The sequence below is a fragment of the Carcharodon carcharias genome, chromosome 32, assembly GCF_017639515.1.
Source record: "Carcharodon carcharias isolate sCarCar2 chromosome 32, sCarCar2.pri, whole genome shotgun sequence".
NCBI classification, from domain to species: domain Eukaryota; kingdom Metazoa; phylum Chordata; class Chondrichthyes; order Lamniformes; family Lamnidae; genus Carcharodon; species Carcharodon carcharias.
This window is the reverse complement of record NC_054498.1, coordinates 9,345,835-9,359,031: the sequence shown is the minus strand read 5'-3', so window position 1 is coordinate 9,359,031 and position 13,197 is coordinate 9,345,835. Positions and strand designations below refer to the sequence as shown.

The 13,197-nt window shown below is 44.7% G+C and overlaps 1 protein-coding gene across 1 annotated transcript in view; it reads right to left on the bottom strand.

Moving 5' to 3' along the window:
* Positions 1–13,197, bottom strand: part of ccdc33 (coiled-coil domain containing 33) — a 312,770-nt gene that overhangs the window by 233,357 nt on the left and 66,216 nt on the right. The window lies entirely within an intron of this gene.

Below are 13,197 nucleotides of genomic sequence, written 5' to 3'. Positions count from 1 at the left end.
GCTGGGTCAGAATGGGACACTGTAGAATCAGAAAACACAAAAGATTGTTTCAACTCTTCCCATCACACATCCCCCCCTTCCCTCCTCCCCCCTCCACATGCCCAGTTTCCACCACATAGGGCCATTAAAATTGGGGCCGAAGTGTCTGTAGTATTAATATGAGGTATTCACTACCGCTAAGGCAAGAGGATTCCCATACAACACAAACTACTTTCATTTGTATAGCACCTTCAACATTGGAAAATGTCCCACGGAGCTTGACAGAAATCTTTATCAAACAAAATAAGGAGATATTAGGTCAGGTGATCAAAATTTTGCTAAAGAAGAAGGTTTTAAGGAGCATCTTAAATGAGAAAGCAGAGGTTTAGAGGCAGAGAGGTTTGGGGAAGGAGTTCAAGAGCTTTGCTATGGAGTCTGGGATAGAGCCTTGAACACTCGCCAGCAACAGACAACGATCAAAGCACCTGGGGAATACCGGCTCCAGCACAAGACCATCACATTCGGTCAGTGCCTGGTTCCTGAGGCTGGGAGGGAGGGAGGAAAAATGAAACAGCTCGGGCAATGGGGAAAGGTCACCTCTCGTGCAGAGTTGCTGCAAACCATTTTAATACAGATCACTGATCTGTTATACAACATCAAGGACATCATCCATTCGAAGCCAGATTTGCCCCTAAATTTCAAAAATTCCTGTTTAAGTTCAAAACACAACACAGAATTCAATGCTTTGATTATTCGCTTACATAAAGGGCTTGCTGATGAATGCATTAAAATGCCTAGAGGTAGTCTCAATTATGACTCAACTACTTAATAATAACCTTCAACTACAGAAACATGTTGGTATTGAGCGAACATGCGGAAGAGCAAAATAATAATCCACATTCACTTCCATAATAGGAGCCTCAAGGTCAGTCCCTTGCCAGAGCGATTATTGAAAGCTCCAACTAAACCAACAGATGCATGAAAGGACACGGTGAAAGAGACATGAGCAATTGCCAGAGACGTTGTTCCAATTAAATTGATTGGGGGGTGGGGGTGGGGGTGGGGGATGGGTGGGTGCCAACAGTGGGGTCAGAATTTTAAGTTGTGCAAGTTGCTATGGAGGCAATGGCGAAGTGGTATTGTCACTGGAATAGTAATCCAGAGACCCAGGGTAATTCCCTGGGGGACTCAGGTTTGAATCCCACCATGGCAGAGGGTGGAATTTGAATTCAATAAAAATCTGGAATTAAAAGTCTAATGACGACTATCGTCAATTGTTGTAAAAACCCACCTGGTTTAGGGAAGGTTTCCCTCCTTTAGGGAAGGAAATCTGCTGCCCTTACCTGGTCTGGCCTACATGTGACTCCTGACCCACAGCAATGTGGTTGACTGCTAACTGCCCTCTGAACAAAGGCACTTAGGGATGGGCAATAAATGCTGGGCTAGCCAGCGACACCCACATCCCATGAATGAATTTAAAAAAGGCCAGGTCCAGGTTTGATGTTTGGGAGAGGTTATGTTCCAAGGGAAAGGGTTGCGGTGGACACTGACTTGCTAAGTTCCTGCACACAAGAGCTGGACTGGTTTTAGCTGCGATACCCTCTTAGGTAGAGCACAGGATTATCAGGGCCAAAGTAATCTCCTGGACTAGTTCCAATGGGCTGGTGGTAGGCTGGGTCGGTGAGGAATTTCACTCCGTCGCCCAAAATCAGCCCTCGATTTTTAATCTCTTCCTCCACCTCTCCCAAAAGATCACATGGGTCTTGGGCAGGGCTGGGGGAGTGTATGGCGCATCCGCGAGGCTGAGAGCTACATGGAAAGCACATTCGGAGAGGCAGCCACACTGCAGCTTAGGAGCCTGGAGGTGCAGAATGGGAATGGTTGACCACCAGGCAGTCCAAGAAAATTAGGCAGGAGTCCTCTGGGATCCTGTTCACCGATCGGTCTTCCATTTTGGATACTGGTGCAGGTGTTGATTCCTCAGAGGAGAACAGTCAGAGCCAAGTTTGTGGCACCACAGGCAGCTCTGCTGTATAGGAGGGGAGACAAAAGGGAGAGAAGAGTGGTAGTAACAGGGGATTTGTTAGTTAGGGGAACAGATAGGCATTTCTGTGGCTGTGGACGTGACTCCAGGATGGTATATTATCTCCCTGGTGCCAGGGCCAAGGATGTCACAGAATGGCTGCAGAACATTTTTCTGGGGAGGGTGATCAGCCAGAGGTCATGGTCCAAATTGGTACCAATGACTTAGATAGGAAAGGGGATAAGGTCCTGAAAGCAGACTTTAGGGAGATAGGAAGGCGATTGAAAAGCATGACCTCTAAAGCAGTAATCTCAGAATTACCCCCAATCGCACAAGCGAATATAGAATTAGAATTGAGTGAATAAACTCATGGCTAGAAAGCTGGCCTAGGAGGGAGGGCATCAGATTTCTAAGGCATTGGGACCAGTTCTGAGGAAGGTGGGATCTGTACAAGCCGGATGGTCTACACCTGAACAGGACTGGGACGAATATCCTTGCAGGGAGATTTGCTAGTGCTGTTGTGGGTGGTTTAAACTAGATTGACAGGGGGATAGGAACCTGAGGGAAAATTCAGACCAGGGAACAGAAGTTGGAGAATTAGTGATCGACTCTCAAAGACAGATGCAGCACAGGTTAAAAAGTGTACAGCACGGGAATTTGGCAGTTAAAAGTTATATCCATAAATTCAAGGAGTATAGTAAATAAAACCAATGAGCTGAGGGCACAGATAGACACATGGAAGTATGATATCATCGCTATAACGGAATTTGGCTGAAGGAGGGGCAAAAATGGCAGCTCAACATCCCTGGATATAGAGTTTTCAGGCAGGATAGGGAGGGGGATAAAAAAGGTGGGGGTGTAGTATCATTGGTTAAAGAATCAATTGCAGCTGTGAGGAGGAATGCTATACTAAATGAAGCATCAAATGAAGCAATATCGGTTGAGCTCAGAAATAAAAAAGGGGACAGCTAGGAGTGTACTATAGACCCCCAAGTAGTGGAAGGGAGTTAGAAGAGCAAATACGTAGACAGATTTCTGAGTGCAAAAACAATAGGGCAGTAATTGTTGGGGACTCCAACTACCCGGATATCAGTTGGGGTACAAACAGCATGAAAGGCACTGAGGGTGCAAAATTCTTGAACTGCATTCAAGAAACTTTTTTAGACAGCACACAACAAGCCCAACGAGAGGAGACGCAATTCTACATTTAGCCTTAGGAACTGAAGCTGGGCAAGTGGATGAAGTAGCAGTGGAGGGACCATATTGAAGATAGTGACCATAATACAGTTAGATTTAGCATCATTATGGAAAAGGACAAAGATAGAACAGGAGTAAAAATTCTAAATTGGAGGAAGACAAATTTTACAAAGCTGAGAGGTGAGCTGGCGAGAGTGGGCTGGATACAGCTACTAGAAGGAAAAACTGTGTCAAATCAGTGAGAGGCATTCAAAGGCGAGATTCAACAGGCGCAGTGTAGACATGTCCCCACAAAGAAAAAGGGGGGAACTGCCAAATCAGGAGCCCCCTGTTTATCCAGAAGCATACAGGCCAAGATAAAGCAAAAAAAGCAAGCTTATGACAGTCACAAAAGACTTAATACTGTAGAAAGCCTAGAGGAGTATAGAAAGTACAGGGGTGAGGTAAAACTGGAAATTAGGAAAGCATAGAGAGGATACGAAAATATATTGACAGGTAAAATCAAAGAAAATCCAGTACATTAAGAGCAAGAGAATAACTAAGGAAAGGTAGGGTCCACCAGAAATGTACATGGTAATTTGTGGATTGATGCAGAAAATGTGGGCAGGGTTCACTATGAGTACTTTGTCTCTGTCTTCACTAAAGAGAGGGATGATGCAGACATTCTAGTTAAAGACGAGGGTTGCGAAATGTTAGATACAATAAGCGTAGTGAGAGAGGAAGTACTGGAAGGACTGGCATCCTTGAAGGTGGATAAATCACCAGGGCCAGATGGATTGTATCCCAGGCTGTTGAATGAAGCCAGGAAAGAAATAGCAGATACTCTGAGAATCATTTTCCAATCCTCACTAGACACAGATGAGGGTCCCAGAGGATTGGAGGTCTGCGAATATTGTATCATTATTTTAAAAAGGTGTGAGGGATAGGCCAGAAAATTATAGGCCGGTCAGTCTGACTTTAGTGGTGAGCAAATTATTGGAAACAATTCTGAGAGACAGGATAAGCTATAACTTAGAAAGGCAGAGATTGATCGGGGATAGTCAGCAAGGTTTTGTTAGGGGAAAGATCGTGTCTTGCTAACTTAATAGAATTTTTTGAGGAAGTAACAAGGAAGATTGATGAAGGCAGTGCAGTGGATGTTGCCTACATGGATTTCACTAAGGCATTTGACAAGGTCCCACATGGCAGACTAGTCAGGAAAATGAGATGTCATGGGATACAGGGGAAAATGGCAGGTTGGATCCAAAATTGGCTCAGCGACAGGAAAGAAAGGGTAATGGATTGATGGGTTGATGGATGTTTCCGTGAGTGGAGAACAGTTTCCAGTGGTGTTCCACAGGGCTTAGCGTTGAGGCTCTTGCTGTTTGTTGTATATATTAATGATTTAGACTTAAAGCATGATTGGGAAATTTGCAGATGACACATAAATTGGCTGTATAGTTGAAAGTGAAAAGTATAGCTGTTGACTCCAGTATGATATCAATGGTTTGGTGGGCAGAGAAGTGACAAATGGAATTCAATCCAGAAAAGTGCGAGGTAATGCGTTTAGGGAGGGCAAACAAATCTAAGGAATACTCAATAAATTGAAAGTTATTGAGAATGGTTGAGGAGTGAGAGACCTTGGAGTGCAAGTCCACAGATCCTTGAAGGTGGCAGGACAGGTGGACAAGGTGGTCAAGAATGCATATGGGATGCTTTCCTTTATTGGGCGAGGCATAGAATACAAAAGCTGGGGTGTAATGCTGCAACTGTATAAAACAATGGTTAGGCCACAGCTGGAATTTTGTGCACAGTTCTGGTCACCACATTACAGGAAGGACATAATTGCTCTGGAGAGACTGCAGAGGAGATTTACAAGAATGTTGCCAGGGCTGGAAAATTGCAGTTATGGGGAGAGATTGGATAGGCTAGGGTTGGTTTCCTTAGAACAGAGGACACTAAGGGGTGACCTAACTGAGGTGTACATAATTATGAGGGGCCAAGATAGGGTCGGCAGGAAAGACTTGTTTCCCCTAGCTGAGGGGTCAATTACCAGGAGGCATAGATTTAAGGTGATTGGTAGAAGGATTAGAGAGGACATGTGGAAAAACTTTTTCACCCAGAGGGTGGTGGATGTCTGGAATTCACTGCTGAAGTTGATGGTTGAGGCTGAACCTCACAACTCATTTAGAAGTTACCTGGATCTATATCTGAAGTGCTGTAACCTGCAACGCTACAGAAAGGTGCTGGAAAATGAGATTAAAATGAGGGGGCTAGTTTCTTTTTTGGCCAACGCATACACAATGGGCTGAATGGCCTCTTTCTGCACCACAACTTTTCTGTGGTTCAATGGTTTAGAAATGATGATGCACAGGGTTTCACAACTGGGTAGAATAGGCAGGGTGAGCCAAATAATCTTTTCCCATTTGACAATGTTCCTAAGATATAGACAATGAATGGAGCAAATCAACCTGGCTTCAAAAAACATCATCACTGGCGGTAAATTAGCTGTTCATTATTTTCACACTCCAGTAATTCCTGCAATGAAAAATGTGGAACTAATTTGTGGAGGTTTTTGAAAAGTTATGATTTTTTATTCATTCACGGAATGTGGGCATCGCTGGCTGGGCCAGCATTTATTGCCCATATTGCCCATCCCTAATTGCCCTTCAGAAGGTGGTGGTGAGCCGCCTTCTTGAACCGCTGCTGTCCATGAGGTGTAGGTACACCCACAGTGCTGTTCGGGGGGGGAGTTCCAGGATTTTGACCCATTTTTAGACAGTGGGTGGGACTTTGTCATAAGAACACAAGAAACAGGAGCAGGAGTAGACCATTCAGCCCATCAAGCCTGCTTCACCATTCAATATGCTCATGCTGATCTTCTGCCTCAACTCTACTCTTCTGCCGCTCCCCATATCCCTTAGTTCCCCAAGAGACTAAAAATCTGTCCAGCCCAGCCTTAAATATATTCGATAAAGGAGCATGCACAACCCCCTGGGGTAGAGAATTCCAAAGATTCACAACCTTTCGAGCGAAGAAATTTCCCCTCATCTCAGTCCAAAGTGATTGGTCCAACCTTAAGGTTGTCGGGCAGGCGAAGAGCTCAGGCGGCCTCCACATTTTTCATGGAACCTCATCCACGGGCGGGATGAGGTTTCATGGAGGTTTTTACAAATTAACTGAAGTTTATCATTAATGTTCCTTGACATGTCCCAGCTCACATGCATGTACGAAAGAGCGCAGACCCTGACATGGGGAATCCACCCCAGCCCGCAGCTTCTGCCTTAATTGGCCCATCCACATAAAATGGTGGCGCAGACCCGATTGGGGGTGCCAACTGGGGTTCGTGCCCGCTCCTGCCTGCCGCTGTACAATCCCCCCAAGAGGGGGGAAATTCTGCCCCATGTTTCTGTTGTTACTAGCTAAGCGAATAAATGTCACGACAGTGAGATGAGAAAGACTGCATCATTCAAGTGGCCCAAAGCTATAACTTTGCGTAAAGCAGTGGAGGGTATGTCAGGGGAACAAAGGCTCAGATCTGGAGTGATTGGCCCAGTTGCAATTAAGCCCAGCTATCTTATTTCTCCACTGGTAGATCTCTGTCCATGGTACTGAGTTGTGTCCATTGCAATCGAGAAAATTATCAGGTAGTTCTGCTGAAGGGTCATGAGGACTCGAAACGTCAACTCTTTTCTTCTCCGCCGATGCTGCCAGACCTGAGTTTTTCCAGGTAATTCTGTTTTTGTTTTGGATTTCCAGCATCCGCAGTTTTTTGTTTTTATATAGTCTTGATGGATCAATGACTGAGGTGAAAGTGGGAATCAAACAAACTAGCCTTTTCTTACTGAGAGAGATATGTGGAGACCCAAGACCATAGCGTAAGAAACAGCCAAAGAGATGGAAAGAGATGAGATAAATCAAGGGGTGTCAATGAGATAAATAATGTGGACAATCAAGAAACTGTGATGCCCAAGGAGTGAGGGTGCTATTCATTGGTCAATCTCCTATATATTTGCACATGGGAAGACATGTTCCCTCTAAGTTAGAATAAACATTGATGGGAAGCTGGCTGGATAACTGAAGTTTCTTACCACTACAGTGTGAGGAGCTTGAAGGTAGAAAATGGAGCCACTGGAATGCCCCGACTATCAAGAGGGTATAATTACTGTGTGACCTGTTTACATAGGAAATTTCCATTCTAAATGCAGTTTATAATGAAAAACAGATGGCACAACAAAGTGACAGCAGAAGGTAAGGATTTGTGGACACAGACCTACAAGATGCATAATAATATAAATAGATAACGAATAACATTCAGCCAAATCACTCGATAACCGCCATTTAATGCCGTTGTTACAGCACAGGCGAGACCACAATGTTAAGACCAAGGCCGGAATTTCCCAGACCCTCCCCTGTGGTGGGATCCCCAGCGGCAGGGCTGGTGAGCCATTGAAACCTCCATTCACATCGGCAGGACCGGAAGATCCCGCTGGCGTGAGGGGCTGGAAAATTCTGGCCCAAGCCTATTAATGCTGAAATATTCCATTGTGCTACAATATCATGTTGAAATTTCTAATTGTTTTTTTTAAACTTGACAATACTACAATGTATATTATGCCAAAAAACACTCCGTATCATTCAGAAGTGGAACATAACAGCAAACTCATATATGGTGGCACATTTCTTTCTCAAATAGTTTCATTATTGTTGCCAGGTTTATGTTAACTGGGTTAGGTGGATTAAGCTTACACAGATTTCTGATCCTATTAGCAGTACTAGCATTCCAGTCAAAATGTGTCTGAAGCCCTGACTCATTACTTCTGCAAACTTCTTCTAATAAAAGTGATCTTTGTTCTCTTGCCGTTGACCCTGTGCTTAACTTAAATTTTGATGTGGACTTTTTCACTGTGGTTTTCAACTGGGGTTCAGTGGATAACATGCTTGCCTCAGAGCCAGAAAGTCATGGGTTCCCACTCCAGACCCTTGAATAAAGAATCAAGGCTGACACTCCAGTGCAGTGCTGAGGAAGTGCTGCACTGTCAGAAGTGCCTTCTTTCAGTTGTTGTGTAAAATCAAGGCCAGGTTTGCCTGCTGTCTCAGGTAGACTTAAGAGACACTAGATGATACTTTAAAGAAGGTCAGTGTCCTGGCCAATATTTATCCCTAAACCAATGTCACAGAAACAGATTATCTAGTCATTATCACATTTCTCTTGTTGCGAGCTTGCTATGCACAAATTGGCTGTGCATTTCCTGCGTTATGACAGTGGCAGTACTTCCTTGGCTGTGAAATGCTTATGTAGTGCTGAGATTGTCAAAGGCGCTATATAAATGCAAGTCCTTTCTTCCTTTTCCTTCCAATTTAATTGCCATATGAACAGCATCACTAGGCGAGGCAAAAGAATTGCATTAAATCCATTTGCTGTACCTTGGCAGTCTTCAAAAATATCACCTGGGCTCCATTAATGCTCTTTAAAAGATTCTGGGGTCCCGCCCACAGTGGGAATGGGAAGTTTGGAGAGCCAGCCAAAAGTCCATTGGCTTCGGGTGGCACTTGGAAATGCTAACCGTGGGTGAGACCGGAAAATCCCACCCGTAAAGTTACAGCCAAAGCTAGTGCGATAAGCATTACTTTTTCCGGGACTAATTCATAAAGCTGATACCCATGAGGGCATTAATGCCCCCAACGACTCTGATGCTGTACATTGCATTCTCTAATGCAGTTGCTCACTAAATATGGAGCTTACTACATTACCTGACTCATTTCCTTACGCCCAGCGTCCTGTCCCACCTTGGATCGATTCAGTCACGGCTTTGGACATTTACATTTCTAAAAGGTTTGGAGCCAGCTCCCTTCACTCAAAATTTCAAGAAACAGCGACTTAGGTCATCACCCTCGGGCCATAAAAACAATTACACACAGGAGCTGTAGGGGTATTCAACCAAATATAAAATAAAATCGTGGTCATGCCAAGCCTTCTGAGTAATTCAGCGAAGCCCACAGCTTTTGTGGAAGGAAGCGGAATCTTCCAAAGGCCTGAACACTACACGTGACCATATTCACTGCATTTTGTTAACCATGCAAACCAGCTTGAAGTTTTATAATGCGCAGCAACAATAATTATAAGCAGATTTAGTGGGCATAAAATGTCCCAAACGTCAGTTGTGAACAATTTCTCGATGATTCTACTGCACCGATTGTTAATCTTCCTGTGTGAGCTTTGTTGTACCCCAGGGATAGTGGGGAACATCTGCAATGACTGATTTTCCAACACAATAATCCTCTGGTAACTGGAACACAGGAACAGGATAGGCTATTCAGCCCATCTAGCCTACTCTACCATTCAATATGGTCATGGCTGATCATCCACTTCAATGCCTTTTTCCCCCACATTATCCCCATACCCCTTTACTTCATTGGTATTTAGAAATCTGTCAGTCTCTGCTTTAAACGTTCTCAAAGATTGAGCTTCCACAACCCTCTGGGGTTGAGATGTCCAAAGGTTCACAACCATCTGAGTAAAAATAGTCTCCTCATCTCGGTCCTAAGTGGCTTCTTGATAACTTTGAAATTGTGTCCCCTGGTTCTAGACTCCCCAACCAGGGGAAACATCTTACCTGCATCTACCCTGTCTGAATTTGTAGGTTTCAGTGAGATCACCTCTCATTCTTCGAAACTCTAGAGAATACAGGCCCAGTTTCCCCAACCTCTCTTCATGGGCCATCCCAGGAACAAGTCTGGTGAACCTTCATTGTACTCCCTCTATGGCAATAATATCTTCCCTAAGGTAAGGGGACCAAAACTGCACACAGTACTCCAGATGTGGTCTAACCAAGGTTCTATACAATTGAAGCAAGGCTTTGCTGGTCCTGTACTCAAAAACTCTTGCGATTATATTTCAGCTGCTTAAATGTGCAATAACATGTATTTAAAAGAAGAGCTATCAGTAGTGGAATGTCCAATTGTTCTATGTTTGATTAAATGCATCTGTTTACTATTGATGCTCACTGTGCTTGATTTGTTAAGCCTGGGTGTGGATTCAGAGAAAAGTAAACAAATTGTAGAAAGAGCTGGAAGTGTATGCTGAAGCATGCAGTGGACATTTTATAGCACTGTAAATAAAACCTGTTACACACATAGAAATTAGTGACATCTCTGCATAGATCCGAGATATAAAATATACGACAAATAGCAAAGATGTACGATATTAAGGAACAGTTTCAAAGGTGTTTAAGTTATGAGGAATGATTAAGGAAATTAAGCTTGTTTTCCAGGGAGATGCTGTTGGATGTTTCCGAGATCATCATCAGAGTTGGGAATATCGATCCAGGAAAATTGAAATGCTATGGCAACGGATTCAAATTCTGAGGATGTAAGCTAAAATGGGAGAAGTTAGGAATAAGTAGGGAGGCTGGGAGGAACTGTTGCATCCAAAAGGGGCAGTGCAGACGTGGGATATGTCACCAGGGATGGGCACCAAAACAGACATCGGATCAGAAACAACTTAAATTAATTTTTTAAAGAAAGCAGAGATCAAGTGATCTGGAGGGAATAGCAGTAAGTGGTCAGATTGCTCCACCTTCTACCGTCCCTAGAAATTCTTCTGTTGCAACTTGTTGCAATTGGTGTCAGTTTGCAAGACCATTTTTATTAGGCAGCATATTGTTGAAAAGAGAGACATGATGCCAAATATTTTCGTCATGCACTCATCAGGACAAACACAAGAATGCCAAATTTCAAACAATCACAAGAGCTTATACTACAGGAGAAAAGGGTGATTATATAGTGACACAATCTGATGATTGGGTGATTTTCCTCACCAATCAGACCTGGAGACCACACGGCTAAAGTGACTAAGATTAATTTCATGCACATAATTTGTGTTACCTAACTATCCTCCAGTGACTGCATTTTCTGGAGAAATGATCCTGCTTTTATCGGGAGACTTTGCTGCAGTTTTGGTGATGAGTCCTGCTTTTCAGGGCTTGTAGAATCTCTGTTTAAGTAGACTCTGTTTACTGTGTAAGTTGATTCTGTTTGCTGTTGTGCGCTATTTAAATAGATTTTGTTTGCTGTAAGATAGACTGTGCGCTTTGAATTACGTTGTAAATTCTTCTGGCCTCCTTTGGCTGACACTGTGATATTAACACACTTTGTTTTCACGAACCAATTGTTTCAGAAGTCATTGCAAGTTATAAATTAGAGGATGCAAGTACTTATTAGCTATCCATGGGTCAGTATGACTTCTGTGGCCGAACAACAGTATTAGGCTGAGATTGAATGTGAACAAAAATAAAACAACACACAAACCAACAAGGGCAGTCAACAATCGCACACCATATTGTCAAAATTACCCAGATCACGGCATCTTCAGGAGTTGTATACCATCTAATATAAAGCTTGAAATTATCATTTCTAGCTTAGCAGACTCGCATGAAATTCCTTTCTTTGCTATTTTTATCAGAGGTATTAACTCTTCTGTATTAACTGGGTTAATGTCCCATAAACTGGTTAACCCCTCTAATAACGCAGTGGAGAGAGTAGATTCCTACAAACCTGGCTTATTCAACCTTTTCACGTGGGGGTGGGGGTGGGGGGTGGGGGGTGGGGGTGGGGAGGTGGCACATTTCAAGATTTATCTCACTCAAGGGTTGAATGAACAAATTTCGAAAAGATGAAGCTTGGCGAACATTAAGCATGAATTTTTTTTAAAAATTGAGGTATGAAAGCAACTTGCTAAGCAAAAAATAGTGAGTAATAAATAAAGATGAGTATTAGAGTGTAATAGGGTGAGAGTGTGTGTGTCTGGCTCACTCCCAGTCTCAGGATCCTCACTCACTCACCTTCACCCACTCAGAGTGGATGAGAGTTCTCGATGGTCTATGAGGTGAAGGTGAATGAGAACCCTGAGACTGTGACTGAGTTAAACTAATGGACACACGTTCCCCCCTCACACTCTCTCGCAAACCCCTTCACACTCTCGCCCACCCCCCCACACTCTCTCTCAAACCCCCTCACACTCTCTCTCGCGCCCCTCACATTCTCTCTCAAACCCCCCACACTGTCTCTCAAACCCCCTCACACTCTCTCTCGCCCCCCCTCACATTCTCTCTCAAACGCCCTCACACTGTCTCTCAAACCCCCTCACACTCTCTCTCGCCCCCTCACATTCTCTCTCAAACCCCCCCATACTCTCTCTCAAACCCCCTCACACTCTCTCTCAAACCCCCTCACACTCTCTCTCACCCCCCCACACTCTCTCTCAAACCCCCTCACACTCTCTCAAACCCCCTCACACTCTCTCTCAAACCCCCTCACACTCTCTCTCAAACACCCTCACACTCTCCATCACCCCCCACACTCTCTCTCAAACCCCCTCACACTCTCTCTCAAACCCCCTCACACTTTCTCTCGCCCCCCCCTCACACTCTCTCCCGCCCCCCCTCACACTCTCTCTCGCCCCCCCCACACTCTCTCTCGCCCCCCCCCACACTCTCTCTCAAACCCCCTCACACTCTCTCTCAAACCCCCTCACACTCTCTCTCGCCCCCCCACACTCTCTCTCAAACCACCTCACACTCTCTCTCAAACCCCCTCACACTCTCTCTCAAACCCCCTCACACTCTCTCAAACCCCCCTCACACTCTCTCTCAAACCCCCTCACACTCTCTCTCGCCCCCCCACACTCTCTCTCAAACCACCTCACACTCTCTCTCAAACCCCCTCACACTCTCTCTCGCCCCCCTCACACTCTCTCTCACCCCCCTCACACTCTCTCTCGCTCCCCCACACTCTCTCAAACCCCCTCACACTCTCTCAAACCCTCTCACACTCTCTCTCAAACCCCCTCACACTCTCTCTCGCCCTCCTCACATTCTCTCAAACCCCCTCACACTCTCTCTCAAACCCCCTCACACTCTCTCTCAAACCCCCTCACACTCTCTCTCAAACCCCCTCACACTCTCTCTCAAACCCCCTCACACTCTCTCTCGCCCCCCCCCCACACTCTCTCTCAAACC